This window comes from Equus quagga, chromosome 1, assembly GCF_021613505.1.
Source record: "Equus quagga isolate Etosha38 chromosome 1, UCLA_HA_Equagga_1.0, whole genome shotgun sequence".
NCBI lineage: Eukaryota > Metazoa > Chordata > Mammalia > Perissodactyla > Equidae > Equus > Equus quagga.
In genome coordinates this window covers 36,590,073-36,607,333 of record NC_060267.1, presented here as the reverse complement: position 1 = coordinate 36,607,333, position 17,261 = coordinate 36,590,073, and the positions used below count along the sequence as shown (strand labels likewise).

The window sequence follows — 17,261 nt, the reverse complement described above, 5'->3', positions numbered from 1 at the left end:
ACATGTGAGAAGATGAACAACTTTGATTGAATTTGAAGACATAAAGGCAGAACATGATTAAGCACTGGGTTGCCTAACTAACTGGCCAGAGCACCAATATTAAAGAGGCAGTAAAAATCAGTGCGCTAAATTAGACACATAGCATCCTTCAACTTGTGTTCCCACATATGCTATCCAATTGGGAAAAAAAATGTGAGTTAATACTGTTTCTGCCATAAACTCAAGTAGAAATTAAAAAGTACCCTTTCCAGCTTTGACCTAACTTTGTTCAATATCTTTTGCAAGATGCATGTGCAAGTTGTATAGACTTCACCACTAACTCTGAACCCAGAATGCCCATCATGTGAAGTTACGAACTAGACTAATATACGGCACAGCGCTTTTCCATAGGAATGACCTATTTATTATTTATACTCCAAGTGCTTGAATATGTGTCCCAAGTGTGTAAATACAGGACTAGTTAAGTTTGTTTATAAAGGTATGTTTTTCCTAGTCCCATCAAATAAATGAAGAACAAATATTTAAAGAACACCCTTTTGTGGAAGTGAAAGAGTATCTTGTGGGGGGATGGGGGAGGGTACCTATATATCAACATCAGCACCCAGCCCTCTCTGTGGAGAAGTAAATAGTTTCATCAATTAGTTGAAAATAGTTGAAAAAATAGTTTGTGGAAAGTTAATGGATCTCCTAAATGCCACCAACTGAGGGAGCCTGTACTCCATAGATGGTCTACCCTGGCTCATCGCGCTTGGCAAAATGTTAATATGCTGCACTAAATCATATGGTCACCTCTGAGCTTGTTCAACAAGCTCACTTAAAAAGGGTCACCAGATCTTTTCAGGGACCTGTAATTTGTTGGAAGCAGAAAGAGCTGAATTTGAAAAGTACAGCTTCCCTGCTGTAGAGATCAAATCCATTGTCTGAGCTGTGTTTTGTTAACTTTGTACATAGGATCTTCTTTAGCAACTGGGAGACACAGCTGCTCTTTACATCTAGAAGTGAAAGAAACGAGTCTGAATGGAATATGTGGGCTCCACTGAAAATGAAACATTTGCTTTACTGAAGGACTTGGGGCTCAACCCTGCGTGTGAAACTTCCGCCAGGGCTCAAAGTGGAGGGAAAAAAAGAGAGAAAGCTATATAATTTGTTTGAAGTTGTCCAGCACACAAAAACTGGCCAACAGAGGTGAAATATTTTAAGAAAAAAAAAATTTTAATTTCTCTGTCTAGATTATTACTCAGCTGGATTAAACAAAAGAATATGAAAGAGGGGATTGTCAATGCTTTTTGAATCACCCATATATTTAGAACTGTTTGGATAATGTAGTTGCTTCTGTGTTACCCATGGAGGAAAGATTAGAAAATCTGGATGTTTGATCGGCATGTGCTTCTTTTTTGTCCATAGGGAATCTACTGTTCTAATAGATTTAGAACCTATATTTGATATTTCCAAATCCTTTGGGGAAGGATAAACAAAAGGGCAGGAATCACAAAGCGCAGCCTAAGGAAAGGATTCTCTTTGTGTTATACGGAGTGCCTCTTAATTCTATCTGCACACGAGTCTGTGAATTCTCTCTGAAGGCATCGGGTTTGCTGTAAGAGCAACTGAAAACAAGAGAGACCTGAAGATAAGGGAGCAATTTCATACAAAATAATCAGCCAAACGAATCAATTTGACTCATTGACTGATTTTATTTTTTTCCCTCTTACCCTGCCCCGTTTTCACTTTATTCTTACTTTGAGCAAACGATTTACTCAACACTGAACGATTGTTCAATGCTGGTTTTTATTACTATTAAAGTCTGGTTTGGAACATCCTTTTGTATCTAATTGCTGATATGTTAGGATCAAAGGTAAATCATGGCAAAATTCCAGAAAAATAAACACGAGACTACTTACCTGAGAGGTTATTTCGCAGACATTCTTTTAAATCCTGTCTGCGTCCATGGGATGATTTTAATAAGGACATGACGTAGTAAGTGGAAAACTTCATAGAAAGGCTAGCTTCATGAGTATTTCCTTCTTCATTTGTTAGCTGAAGCCAATATTTAGAAATATTTAGAAATAATTCCAGTTTTACAAAAAACTTATATATCCTCCTTGTACCCTTACTTTTGTTACTATTCTCCCAGTCATCACCCCCCTCATGTCTTTACATTTCTTCCTCTCCCGCCACCACCTTTTTTGGGGAGGACGTGTTTCTTTCACTTTGTTATTTACAATGAAGTCAGGGGTATATAACAATATGGACACAAATAGAATATTTTGGAGGGGGGTGTTTCCAGATTTTCCTTCAATTAAATGCAAAGCCATCAGTACCACTCATTGCAAATATGAAATCTAATCACTTAACACGTTATAAGAGCAAAAATAAGCTTCCCCGTATTTCACGAATTGACTCACACTCTTCATATTTTATCCTCAATAATGTATGCATTTTCCAGCTGGCTAAGGCTGCAATCTCTCTGTGCTTTGGACATTTGTCACTCTATTCAGCCAGGCAGGAGAAGCCCCTGTGTAGCAACCTCCTTGCACTGCAGGCAGAGCATCTGTGAAGGAGTCACTGACATCTGATGATTCAAATTGCAGAAATGATCCAGGACAAATTATGAACGTCTGGGTAGTGCCCAAAGATTTTGAGCTGAAATGACTTTGCCCTTGGAGCCTTGCAGATTTTGGTGAACTCTTGGGGCCCCAAGCTTTCCTGTGCACAGTCTCCATAGGACATTGCCCCACAGGCTCTACCCTCCGTGACAGTGATCATCCTGGCCAGCCCAGCGCCAATTTAGCTTTCCCGGGCCTGAAATGAAGAGGAAGTGGTTCAAGTTTTAGCTTACAAACCCTCGAGGCAATTGGAGCTTTCTTTGAAATGTAAAACAGTCCTCTATCAAGTGCTGCTTAAGGCATCACGCAACTATCAGACTCAAAGATGATTTGATAGAACCTTACAAATCCCCGTAATCTATGGTAAGTATAGAAGCTAAGGGTTTGGCTCTGTGTTTGCACGTAGGGAAGAAGCAGGCGGATAATTTATCCAACTTTAGGGTAATGAAGTGTTAACAAAAACCACATGAAGCTACTATTACAACCACAGGCCACAGACTGCTAAGAGGGTAAACTCTCTGGAGACGTACCTATTTCCAAGGAACCTTTTGCATCTCGGCTTACCTGAAGGTATTTGCTAAACACAAGGTGATGCGGCTGAAAGACCATGATTCATTAGCCCTAATGAACAATGCTGAGCATATTGTCTCTAAAATATAACCTGCTGACATTGATATATATGTACTTTAACTCATTCGTCCCAACTTTATTAGGTACATATGTCTGCAGCAGACACAAATGAAACATTCTACAACTAGGCTCCAAGCCAAAAACTAATTTATTCTTTAATGTGCTAGTGATTACTTGGTGGTTCCTTGAGCAGAGATGACAGGTCTGAGCTAATGGAGTTGTACTGTAAGTTAATATAAATCATGACAGAGCAATTAATTACAGAAACCACTGCAAATCCCTTTGTTAGTTTTCCCCATCACCAGAAGGATTTAATAATATTCATTTTGCTAAGTTCCAGTGACATTTACAAGTCTTAAACCATTTTTAATCAAATCAATATCACTGGCTGCTAAATTTAGTTGTGCTTTGCTTGCAAGTCCTGGAATACATCGATACTAATGTTTCTTACCTTCTGTTCGAATGAATCACATTGAATACCCATACTTCCTCTTCATTTGTTTACATTGAGTAATTGGGATCTGAAAAAAAGTGAAGACCTCGAGAACCCCTGACTATCAGCAGGAATGAATTAGCAGGTAGAGGAGGAAATCCATAAATCAGTGATTACGCGTGCATCATTGTATCTCATGTCCTTCATCAGTTTCTCCTAATTGGCCTCAAAAAATACTTCAGATCGTGGAACTAGGTTCACATGTCTGTAGACTTTTTCAAATGTGGCAGGTTAAAAAAAGAACGATGCTGATTTAGGCACGGGAGCAAAATGCTTTCATAACAAAAGAACCTAACACCCGTTCAAACACCACCTCAGCTTAATCTCTGTGCATTCTTTGTTCTTCAGACATCTATAGTCGACATCTCTTGTTAAAATTGAATAAGTGGAAATTGGTGGGTTCGTATGGATGTAGAAACGCTAAATCATCTCTAAAAAGAATAATAAACAATTCTTAATCAGGAATTGATTGCATTATAGATTTTTGGAACAAAATAACCTGCTGTTCCTGGATGGCAGTGTGGCTAGATCAATATCAAGCCTTTTTTTTCTTTTCTTTTTTTTCCCCCTCCTGTAAAAACTCTGTGTCTGGAAGAGCATAGCTTTCATAGCAATGTGCCTTGCACATACTCAGTAGATTTTCTGTGTCTGTCCTACCCTTTTTTGCATAATTGCAGATTTTTATTGACTTTTTATTGACCTGCTTTCGACTTGATCTGTGGTGTCCCTGAATCTGAGCCTTGAAATGTTAGAGAAGCATTCTCTCCGGAAAAGTCACTGCGGACAGGCTGTTATATTCGTCATGCTCCCGAGGCACTCGGAGCTTCGTGCTTTCTGCTGTGATCATTTCTGTTCCCCTTTACTTCCTTCCCAGATGATAAGCTCCTGTAAGACAGGGACCTTTCTTTATCCGTTTTTTCTCTAGACTGTCGATACCTAGCGAGGACGTTTTCACATGATATTGCTCAGTAAATGTTCAGTAGCCGGAGGAACATATGCTACCCAGATGGGAGGGTGAGAAGGGTGTAAAACTCAAATTAGTTCATCAAATAACTTGTAAGAGCTGTAGAGGAATAGGTTGGATGCAGGAAAATGTTGTTAACCTGAGAAAGAAGTTTTAGGCCTAAAGTTTAGAGTGAAAATCAACTTGATGGAGGCTGGCAAGGAGATCAGCCCTTGGGAACAGTTCGATGCCCAGGGCTTAAAAACTAGTGGTACCTTTGTAGTTTGCAGAACTCTAGCCCTATCTCATGCTTCCAGGCTTGGAGACTGTGATACACTGCAAAGAGGTCTGAACTGAGAGTCAAGGTTTGACTCCCATACCACTTTCGACCTTAGATGGACCCAGATACGGCTTTTGACCTTGGAGAAGGCACTTAAGCCTTTCTGAGCTCCAATTTCCTCAACTTTACAGTGAGGATAAGCAATGCCTGTGTTAGAGAATTGTGAGGATTAAAAGCGATAGCATAGATGAAATTGGCTGGCACAGAGTCGTCTCTGAGCCCTACTCCTAGAGGGGCTGTGAATGGCAACCGTGGCAAGAAGGACAGAATTTAAACCTTTTTAAGATGCGGGACACTTATGGAAGAGATGAACAAGTAACAGCTTTCTCTGTGTTATTTACTACTGTGGGAGTCTGGTCACTGTGAACCTATTATCAGCTACGGGTCCTGATTTCCAACTAGAGGGCCAATTCCTTCTTTCTTTTCCAGGGAAAAAATTAGTATAAAGTGTTTTGCTTTTCACATGTGTCAAGATTCAGAATTCTGAACATCATCCCATTGAGGAAGGCAAGATGGAGAAGTTATTCATCCTATAACTAAGCCATGGAGCCCCTCAGGTGGCCTTCCAACATGGAATTTTTAAAGGATCCTTTTCCCTGTTCACTTCAGATTGTATTCTGATACAATGACTAACGGGCGTACCTGTAATTTTGGAAGGGAAATGAGTTGTTTTTAAAAATTATAATGTATCTCTAGTAAGCTGCAGTGGCATGTAGTATTTCTACATATAAGGAATCAGAACGAAGTTTGTACATTTCTTTCAGCAAAATACAAGACCTGAGGCAAAATGATTTTTACTAATATCTACTATCACCATTTCTACCACTATTACTATTACTAATTATTGTTATTACTAGTACTGCTGCTGTTGCTACTACCTACATTTATTGAGTGTTCACTATGACTGTTGTAAAATTTTCTCCTATATTAACCCATTTATCCTCACAACCACCCTCTGAGGTAGGAACTATCATTAGGGAAACTGAGGCGTGGGCTCAAGTGGCAGGGCTGTGATATGAATGCAAGCAGTTTGACTCCAGAGTCTGCGCTCTTAGTGGAAAAGGTCCAGGGCCCTAAGTTTGGAGATCCAGGTTCCCATATGAAACCTTTGCCTAAATAGCTGCAGGACTGTCAATCCCTCCATTTCTGTGCCTCAGTTATTTCAAGTGAAAAATGAGAATAAGAGCTATTAACTTGAAAAACTCTGGTCCTGACATGGCTCAGGGGAAAGACAAGAGGAATTAGAAGGTGACTCCAGTTGTTACTTGCATCTCTTGAATAACATTAAGGGCATCTAAGTCATAACTCAGAGCGGTATTTTAAAATCTCTCCACTTTCTCCTCCACACTTCTCCCACTCTGCCTGTGTGCCAGAGCATCACTCTCTCATCCCTTCACTCTTATTTATTTGTTTTTTTTTAAGGCAGATAAAGGCTTGTTTTATTGAATGACTGGTCTTTGGAATTGCGAAGGCCACTATGGACAGACAAGAAAGGGGGAGCTTTATTTCTTGGGCTCTTCCTCCTCAGACAGAGTGTTGATGATTTCCTCCTTCTTGGCCTGGAGCTGCTCTTTGCAGCACGTGCGTGTTTTCTTGGTCTTAGACATGCAGGCTTTGGCCCGGTCATCCAGGAGCTTCCCGCTAGCCTTGCCAGCCTTCAGCTTAGGAATGTGCTCCATGAGAAGCCGCTTATTTTTGAATGTGTTTCCTTTCCTTTCAGGTACAGGCTGTGATACACACAGTAGTCATTCTTCTTGGATTCACGGTATCTCCCATGCAGCCAGTGCAGAATTCTAATCATCCTCACCCACTTCTCAGGCATTTGAGCATTGGCAGTCCTCTTTTGCTTACCTGTGCCCATATGCCTGCCCTTCCCGTGGGCCAAGGTGTTTTTCCGGCACTGAGCCTGGGAGTGGATGGTCACAGGCTTCTGGATGACCAACCCATTTCAATCAGCTTCCAGATCTGCTAACAGGGGAGTTGGCATTGGCAATTTCATTGGTCTCATTGGAGTCTAACCAGATCTTCTTTTTGCCATAGCAGAGGACCCTGGAGGTGAGCCTCTTCTGAGGCTTGAGCACACTTACAGCTGTGGCCCCAGCAGCAAAAGGCAAGCTTGTCCCCTCATTCTCGAATCTGCCCCCAAGCTCGTCCTTTAACTCTGGGGTGAGGCACTTACCATTGTTTCTCTCCCTGTCCTCCTTTACTTGACTACCCTCTGCCCCAGACACTTTGTACACATTCTCCCGATGCTTTTTCACAAAAATGTGTGAACCGAAAAGCTAGACCTCTTCTTTTGGGTGGGAGAGAGGGAGAAGCTAAGTGCACAGAAAAAAAACATCCTAAACAGATGGGAGTGGGAGGTGGGCAGTGGACATTGCATGGAGGACTGATGTTACCTTCCAGTCCTTTGGAGGAATCAGGAAGGAATTGATGAAGGAATACAGTAAGTCTTAAAAATAAGGGCCAGGCGTTATTACGTGTCCTCAATAAGCAGGATTTCTTCCTTGCTCTGTGACACAGTAAAGAATTAGCATGACTAGGGTGTGGTGGGCAGTTATAGCCAGACTGGACTGTCATCTTCTTGAGGGTAGGGATCTTTTCTTCCTCACTGCTGTATCTATAGGGCCAAGTACAGTGTTGGCAGTTAGCAGGCACTCTAAATATTTGAAAGAATAAATGAAGGAAGACACAAACTCAGAGACAGGCCTGCTAAATTTGAGTTTTCATCCTAACAACTGACCTTTCCATTCCATGAAGTAAGCTATTTAGCAACATTCTCTAGCATATGGATTATCTCTGTCTATGGCATCCATTCTTTCTCCATCTGTTGAGAAATTTCATCCCCTTTCAAAGTCACATGAGGAAGCCTTGATATATAGTCTACACATGGTACAAATGGTATTTTATTAAAAAAGAATGTAACAATATCACCTAGATTTGGCAAACATCATAAAGAACTTAATTTAAGGGTTGCTTCCTGTTTTTTTCCCCCTTTTGATAGAATACATTTAATAGCCGATATTAATTCGGTTCCCTGACACACATAAAACCTAGCAGTATTCAGTATCTGGCTTGTTTGCTTTTATTCTTAAAGAATCTGAAGGGAGTTGACATTTTGTTTCATTCATTCACAGTCTCTTTTTTCATATCTAATGAACACACTCCACAACAATGGCCCTCAGATCTCCACCATCTGCAGGGGATGGCACAGAGGTCATAGGCTAAGAACAACACCACATCAGTATTGAATACAAAAGTGAAACTTCAAAGGCAGAGCTGGCTCTGAGGTCTATGCTTTCAAGACCTTGTAGCTAGTTCCTCCTGTTTATTATTTTTTGTTTGATTGGATGATAATGTAGTATGTCATTCTATGGTCCATGACCTGTAGTCAATTCCATATGGAGGAGCCAGATTGGGGAATATTTTTGTGAGCATATTTGTCCTAGTAGGGAAATAATAAAAACAAGAAGGGCGGGCACAAAAGATATCTGAGGAGAGGGAACAAAGTCCTTTATTATTGAGGAAGATGATCTTGGCGCTTCAGCCAAGAGTCTTTTTATCTGGATGGTGGTAATGATAATGATTGTCTCTGTAAATAATGTAGGCAAGTGGGAGATTTTTGTTAGTTTGTTTCTCTCCTTCTAGTCAATTGCACTCTATTTCCCCCATCATTATAGCAGGCAGGTCAGACTCATGCCCACAGCTGCCGTGATTAGAGTACATTTCTACCTCTGAATAAGCCAGGCATCAACTTTTTCAAGTGTTGAGCTGGTGAATTGTCTTACTGGAAAAATTTTCTCCTAATATAGGACCTCTCTGGGCTATGAATAATTAATGTCAATTTATAGCTCAAGGGATGTCTCAGAGGAATCAATATGGTAAATTAACATACCCCTCCCAACAACAAAATGTTTTTTAGGTATAATTAAACCTCAGGAAGTCCTACACTCTCTTTAAAAAAAAAAACCTTACATATAACTAACATTAGTTTGATTTTTATTGCATTTTACATTTTATTAAATATTCTTAAAAGCTAGAAGCTGCGCAGGAGTTGTCCATGTTCTAATGGACCTATAAACTGGACGATTAGGAAGATACAGCTCTTACTGCCATGGAGGAGACTCTGGTAAGGCAGAGAAAATAAAAGCAAAAGATGCCAGGATAAATATATTCTGAAACAATTCTTCTCTTGCCCTTCATTCGACGGAGGGAGTTCTTCTCTCAGGATATATCTACGTGTCAAAAGAATCCCTCCGCTTTTGGAGATGATGCCAACAATGCTGTGGTACCAACTTCTATTTTCAGGAGAGTCTTAGCTTTATAGCTCAAATTTTAAGTCCTGCCTGAACAGGGCTCTGGCTTGTTTTGCAGCATATTAGACAGGCAGAGGGATTACATTGACAGTCTGTGTTCTGACATCCCTAAATTTCCCATTTGCCCTGGTCTCTCTGTATCAGCCCTAGCATTGCCAGATCTGGCCGGCCTCTCCTTTTCAGGCAATCTCATCCATCATGGGAACTGTCAATTGGGCGCCTTTGAGGCCTGGGGCTTGCTGAAGATGTTCTGAGGACAATGTCCATCTGTCACATATTATTATCAGTTTTCTTAAACCCTATAGTTAGGGAGGAGTGATTCTGACCTAGAGGAAGGTATAGAGAATCAGAAAAGAATCTAGGATTTCTAGCAAGTCTGGTTTCCTTTGTTGAAGTTTGTACCAAGTCCCCATTGTCACACCTTCATTCTAAAAAAATATTGTGTCCCAAATGAGATAGAGGTGACTAATACAGGGTTCCTACCTTTAAAGAACTTTCTGCCTAGTGTGCAGAGAGAGACATAAGGACAAATTAATATGACCCATTGTTACAGGACCTCCAGAGAACCCTGGGCCGGGAGATAGTGAGAACAAAGGAGAATGCTGGGAAAGGTTTTTTCGAGGAGGTGCTTGCTAGGTGACTGGGGGGCCTGGGGCATTTCTAATCAAGAGCAGGAGCAGTGAGGGCAAGCACAGGGGAGGGGAACCGGAGCTCAGTCCTGGGTCTTGGCAGCGCTTAATTACTTGCTTCCTCCTTCTGCCTGAAGTCCGGACTTGAAGGTGGAAAATCTCCCAGGTCAGAGGCAGATTTCTTTGCAGGCCTCAAAGTAATCTGTGGCCACCTAAACCTTCAAATCTCTCTGGGAGGTGGTGACTCCTACGGTTACAGAGATCCCTTTCAGGAAAGGAGCTTTTGATGAGTCTATCCTGCCTTCAGTTCAGACAGCTCAGGTAGCTGCTTTCCTCTGTCAGCTGTGCCTGAACATTCTCTCCAGTAACTGCTCCAGCCAATGCTCCTTCTTGCTGCTTGTCGACCAGAGATTATTACACTTGCATGTCTGTTTTCTGGAACATTGATAACTGACTAAATTGAACCTTCCACCACAAACAATATCTTTAAAAATCATAACATGGCGGGGGAGGCTCCATGGCCCAGTGGTTAAGTTTGCGTGCTCCACTTTGGCAGCCCAGGTTTTCTCCGGTTCGGATCCTGGGCGTGGACATGGCACCGCTCATCAAGCCACGCTGAGGCGGTGCCCCACATAGCACAACCAGAGGCACTCACAACTAGAATATACAACTATGTACTGGGGGCTTTTGGGAGAAGAAGAAGAAGAAGAAAAGAAAAGAAAAAAAGATTGGCAACAGATGTTAGTTCAGGTGTGCCAATCTTAAGAAAAAAAAATCATAATATGATTTCATGAAGTGTAGTCCCCAATAGACACAGTCGTCTGTGGTTGACCTTCTGCTGGAATCGGGACCTGCCAGGTTTTTCTGGTGCCTGGATGCCTGTGCTGGGCAGCCCACATCTGCAGAATACTCCCTACTTAGGCCTGGCAGTTTCCAAAGGGGGCCTCACATGTTCTCACAAAACAGCCTGCCAGCTTTAGTGCCACATGCATCTACTCCCTTCCCTACCTCATCTCACTTCCCTGGGAGTATGGGTTCTAGAAGCCCACCGCCTGCACCTCATTCTGGCCCCCACGCGGATCAGCTGTGTGGCCTAGGCAAGTTACTTAAACTTCTTGTGCTTTCATTTTCTCATTTATGAAACCCGGGACAATGTGTTTATTTTGAAGGTACAATGAAATAACTGTAAGACACTAGCGTGGTACCTAATACACAGTAGAGTGTAATAAATCTTAGCTTAAATAATAAATAATAGCTATTTTTTTTAACCGCTGTTGGTGCTATTATTGTCACAACCTATATCTACTGTCTGAAAAATAGCTTGGTGGAGTCCCTTTCTCGGTACGTAGGCCAATGTACACACCCAGGGAGCAGCCTCAGAAAGTTTCCCAAGTGTCCCATCCTCGGAGTACCGTGATATTTCTTTTCATGCCTCTGTGCAACACTTTTGTGCTTTGGACCCAAGAAGCCTGACTTATACTCGAACTTCCACAAAGTGCCTCTTGAATAGCTTCTGGCCTTTCCTCCTTTAACCAAAGATGCTTAAATCCAGTTCATAAGCTTTTACCTTCCATTTTTCTCTTCAACTTTCCTGGTCTTTCTCCGTACCAAAATCTCTTCTTTCCTCCTTCAGTTAGGAAACCAGAATTCTCACGTAATGTGTGTGTATGTGCTCAGAGAGAGAGAGAGAAGGAACTGGGATCTGGGTGTGGGAGGGGGATGTGGGGGATGAGGAGTGTGGTTTATGCTGGCAGCTGCCAATCAAAAATGCAGTAGTATTGATGGTTCTATTATGAGAACATCCAGTTGGCACCACAGGGTTTTTTTTTTGCTTTAAATCAGATTCTTAGAACAGAGATTTCTAATCTTTTGGAATTGAGATGGCAATTATTTGGAACAATACGGTGTGCTTGCAGTCTGAAGTGGGTTTGAGAATTCCTCCCCATCCCAGTTACGTGAGTAGCATTCTCGGCAGTCTCACATGGTGCCCTCAGAGGTGAAGGCTGGGAGTGACATTGAGAATAAGAATACGGAATGGGGTCCTCAGACCTTGTAGACATGCTTGATGGACTTGGCACTCTATCATGACTCTTCAGTTTGAGAGGGTGACAATGACCTAAGGGGATGGGCTGGAAGGCTAAGGATGAGGGGTGATAGGTGATTTGTTTAGAACATGATGGACTGTTCCATCCAGCGTCATCTATTGGACCTTGAAAAAGACAGAAGTTAAACAAATAAATGCCTTACCCAATAGTTGTCATGATAATTGCTTTTATCATTTGATTGGTTTAGTTTTGTAGGTTTGCATTTTAAAAAGTTTATTCCCCCAGAGGAACCAAACAATTTGACTAAATTTCCAAGGGAGGTTGGCACTTAGGGCCCAAGGACCTAGCCAGCAATCTTAGGTCCGGAGAGAGGCAAGAACGAAGGCTGTTTCATACCCTTATAAGAATAATTGAAAACACAAGTCTTTGACCATTAAGTATGTAAATAGTACAACCATTTTGGAAAACATTTTGGCAGTTTCTTAAAAATTTAAGCCTATACTTGTCATATGACCTAACCATTTTAGTCCTTGATATTTGCTCAAGAGAAATGAAAGTCGAGGCCCATACAAAGACTTGTACATGAATATTCACTGCTGCTTTATTGGTAATAGCTTCAAACTGTGGAAACAACCCGAATGTCCAAAAGCATATGAATGGACAAACAAAGCATGCTATATAATGGAATACTACTCAGCAATTAAAAGGAATGAGCTATTGACACAAACAATATAGACTAATTTCAAAATACTTGCACTGAGTCAGAGATGCCAGACCCCCAAAAGAGAATACTGTGTGATTTCACTTATATAAATTCCGGAAAAATGTAAATTAATCTATAGTGACAGAAAGCAGATCCATGGTTGCCAGAGGATGATGGGAGGTGAGGCAGGGAGGAGTGGGAGGGAGTAATTAGAAAAGGAAGGAGGAAACTTTTGGGGTGATGGATATGTTCATTATCTTGATTGCGGTGATGGCTCAATGGGTGTATGCATATGTCAAAACTCATCAAATTGTATACTTTAAATATGCAGTTTATTGTGTGCCAATTATGCCTCAATAAAGCTGTAAAAACATTCTAAATAAAAATAACTAAACTTTTAGTATTTTCTCATTTCAGAGCCACCTATAAGCAAATGTTATTATGTTGGCTCTTTTAATTTGTATTCAGGGGATCCTAAAACCTTAGCTTCTATCAGCATGACCCATGCTAGTCACACTACAAACTCTCTCACTGTAACAATAGTGACAACCAGTATTCATTGAGAGCTTTCTGTTCTCAGAGATATGTCAATGCTTTACCTACATTGTTTCATTTAATGCTCAGAAAAACTTTCTCGTGTACATACTATTATTAGCTCCCTTTTACAGAAGAGGAAATCAAGGCAGAGAGGTTAGGTAATTAGTCCAACACAAGAACACAAGTGTGGTGAATCTCGATTCAAAACCATAAACTGGGTCCTCCTCCTGGGCTCTGTCTCCTTCATTAATAGGACATAACTACAAATTTATTTGACAGAGGCAAAGAATTAATGCAGAAACAAGGGCTTGTTGCTGTAACCTTGTAGCTGTTTCTCATGCTCTTTGTTTCGCTTCCAGGCCCTCTGTGACACTAATTCTTTGTTTGAGCTTTTAATTCCCCATAGCATAGTCTCCCTGCCTGTTTTCTAGATTTCCCATTGCCCTGGTTATCTTCCTAGATTCTGGGCTTGTTGCCTTTATGGTCTTCAGTGCCTGCCCTATGCAGAGAGCTTTGTCTGATGACTTATTCTGCTTTAAGTAGGTTACACCTGCCGGATTCTTCAGGTAGAAGAAATCTGTGGACCAGGCAGGAGGGATCCTGTTTAAGATGAGGATATGTGTCAAAATCTCTGCAAAGAATACAGAGTAAAAGGACAAGGTAAACAGACAAAATAAGGGGGGTGGGGACAGGAGCCTGGCAGGAATTCAGGTAGAATGCGTGAAGTGGCAGAGGAGTCGTACTAACGTTCCCCAGAAAGTCCACAGAGCGAGAGGGCCACAGTGGGCCCTGCTGAGTGCTGGGTGGGTAGAACTGGTGGGAAGAGAGAGCAGAATTGACAGAACAGTCTCTGAGGAGCCCCTGAAACATGTCCTTCAAGAGGCAAGCTGTCCATCAATGCGTCTAGGAACTGATGGCCCCGGGCCCCAGGCCAGCTTTGCCTGGATTGACAAGGATCGCCAGAAGGCCCTAAAAAATATGGCTTCACAGTCTTTTCACAGTTCTGCCAGTCTCTCAGATTATTTTGGACTCTCTCTTTTCTTATTTTTAATCAGTAGGAGAAAAAAGGAAGATGACAATAAAAACCATATGGAGGCCTCTTCTCAGTCTGAAACCCTTTGATCTTTTCTCCAAACAGAAGAAAGCAACCTTTCCATTCTTAAAGCATTCTAAATGTCTTCCAGCCTCCAGATGAACAAATGTCTCAGGTAATTTAATACTATGATTCAGTCCTTCCTTTATCTCTTCAAACACTATTTGAGCACTCACTATGTGCCAGTATCTAGGCCGGGAATTGAAGATGCCAAGAAAAATTCCCAGTCATTGCCAACAGTAAGTCCACGGTCTAGTAAGGGAGACAATTAAGAGACAGTGATCCTGTGCACCAGAATTTAGGGAGCCTCAAGAAGGGACATTTAAGGCAGGAGTGGGAGTATGGACAAAAGGGAGGTAAAGGTTCAAAGAAGCTTCCTGAAGGAGATGACACAAAAGTTGAGAAGAGAGTCATTCCTAGTTTTCTTAGCAACTTAAAAGCTTCCTTTTATAGAGCTCAAATTCTGCCAGGATGGTTCTCTGGAAGCCCTTCAGGGGATCGATTTTTTTTAAAACCACAGAACAATATAACTTAAGCAGAAAGAAAACTCCACAGGTTTTTAAATATAGATTTAAAGTGGTTTCCTAAGAGCAGTCAACAGAGAGAACTTGTGATCCAAGGACCTGGAATGTCTTCAAGAATCAATATGCTTAAGGATGAGTGGGGAAATTAACAGCTTTAGGGGAAACGGGGTGTGTATTCACTTATTCATTCTCTCATTCATTCATTCAATAAGTAAATAAATAAATAAATATACTCCTTGCCAGACATTGTACTAGACACTGGGGATTCAGAAATGAAGTAATTGATTTACAGGTAGACAAGAAACATTTGTTAATTTTCAGTTTGCCTTTATGGAAGATATTTATCCTATGCCACCGTGGCCACTTGTCACTGTTGTCAAAACCAAGCTATTGTTCTAGGTTGTCCTAACTCAGCATGATTTTCCTCTTTGGTTATTCCCAAAACAATACATACTGACAGAGTGACCTTGGCATGTAGACATCTATTTTCTAAATGTTTGTAAGAAGCAGTAGAAAGAAATAAGATCTGAGGACCAAGGGCAGGGTTGTCCATGCTGCTGTGGCTTGATAACTTTATGTAATGAAAGATTACTCTATTTTTGTGTGTACAAAATAATAACCACTTTTTAAAATTAGTTTTAACTAAGTTCTCTAAATCCTTAAGTAAATCGGTCTTATAGAAATTGAAACTCTTTCTGAAAATCTATTTTACCTTTCAGTTTTAAAGGGTAGATCCATTCCATTGTTCAACTTAGGAAGCTGTGCTGCCAGTTTTATAAGATTGTGAGTGTAGTCTTAATGCTCTATGCTAATCTACTATACATCAGGCTGGAAGCTTATCTTGACAGGAAAACTTGGAGCAGGCCTTGTGGAATGATTTTGGCATCACACACTGGAGTGAATAATATTCGCAGGCTGCAACAGTCTGGCTTGGGCTGTTGTAGGAAAGGCAGCAACTGGCTGGGAGACAATTAGTGTAGGAAAGTCCTGGGTGCCTCTGTGAGAGGCCTGCAGGATGCTACTATACACTGAGAGGGGGCAGGATCATGGAATCATGTGTGTTTTCATGAGAATCGAGAGGAATGGCAGCTACGCAAGCCAAGTTAGAAAAAGAACACTACCACTGAGCACTTCCATCACGGTCTTTCTGATCCAAAACTCCTCATGTGCAAAAATAAGATGCCAAGGAAAGAAAGAATACTTCAAGGGTTTTAAAAGATGAAGCCTAGAAAAACCCTTAGGCGCAGGTGTAACAGCTTATGTGAGTATGTTAAACCAAAACAAGGGCAGAAAACGACCTTCCATTTGTCTTGGAAAGGTTTTGAATCCATTCTGTGACAAATCTGGTAAAAATATAAGTGTTTTTTTTCTATGTATGGGCCTGTTTGGTGAGAAATTGCTTTTTTTCCTTTTGGTGGATAGCTTGGTTTTGCTTCTAATACACTTGTAAGCTCTGAGCTTTGTCACTGAAAAATATTTAGCAATGCTGATTTCTAGGATGAAAGAAAATGGTGGTATACATATTTTGATTCAGAATTGAAAAAAAAAATGACAGGGACTTTGTGATGACTTCTTGTGTTGCTGTCCCTGGGAGTTATGTGGCTCTCCCTGAAAAATGGAGAAATTCTGACTGCTCCACTGGACTTGGAAGTCAAGGGTAAAAATGAGATCTGATTAAGGCAATGTGGAAAATACGATTTCACACTTCCTGCCTATCCCAAATAGAGAAATTTTTATGAGAGAAGCATGTTTACACAATGAGGCTGTTAAACCGGAAAGAGGATGATCCTATGAATTGAGTCATAGACTGTGCACAGTTGAGGAAGGCCAGAGCAGCTCCTCAGCCACACAAGCATAAGGAAGGGTGAACTGTCCACTTGCAGAGGTGTGGGGCGAGGAGTCGTCGTTCTCCTGCGCTTCCAGTTATGGAAAAGGGAATGCATGATCCAGAAAAAGCTGAAATATCATTCGATCGTCAATTCCTTAACAGCAAACAGCATGCTTTTGTCTCTAATTTCCTCATGCCTACCTAGCAGGGTATCTGGCACATAGTAAGTGGTCACTGTTAAACTGAACTAGATTAACTTTCTGGATTCTACTAGGAGTGTCAAATATTGAAATGAGCTCCACACTTTGAAACCAAAAAGAGGCAGAAACTATATAAGCAGTACTGACCCTTTCTAAAGAGATAAAAGAGCCTGGCAGGATGACAGAAGCTAGAGGACACTCCTGAGATGGTGGCAGTGCACGATGGCCCACAGAAACAGTGGTTCCAGGAGGGTACTTCCAGCACAGCGTCAGCGGGAGGACCAGCAGTTTGGGGGTTGCCTGAACTGGTAGCTCAGGAATGCCCAGCAGCATGTGCTGAAAATGCATATTAGTGCATTCATATTAACAGCTCAGCA

The 17,261-nt window shown here is 41.3% G+C and overlaps 1 long non-coding RNA gene and 1 pseudogene across 1 annotated transcript in view; one reads left to right on the top strand and one right to left on the bottom strand.

Annotated features, from left to right (window-relative positions):
- Positions 1 to 6,511: 6,511 nt before the first annotated feature.
- LOC124240900 (60S ribosomal protein L19-like) lies at positions 6,512 to 12,014 on the bottom strand (annotated as a pseudogene).
- Positions 12,015 to 14,371: 2,357 nt separating this feature from the next.
- Positions 14,372 to 17,261, top strand: part of LOC124225103 (uncharacterized) — a 59,195-nt gene continuing 56,305 nt past the window's right edge. The window contains exon 1 of the long non-coding RNA XR_006884990.1: positions 14,372 to 14,447. This is a non-coding gene — a long non-coding RNA (uncharacterized LOC124225103). The remainder of the gene's footprint in view (positions 14,448 to 17,261) is intronic.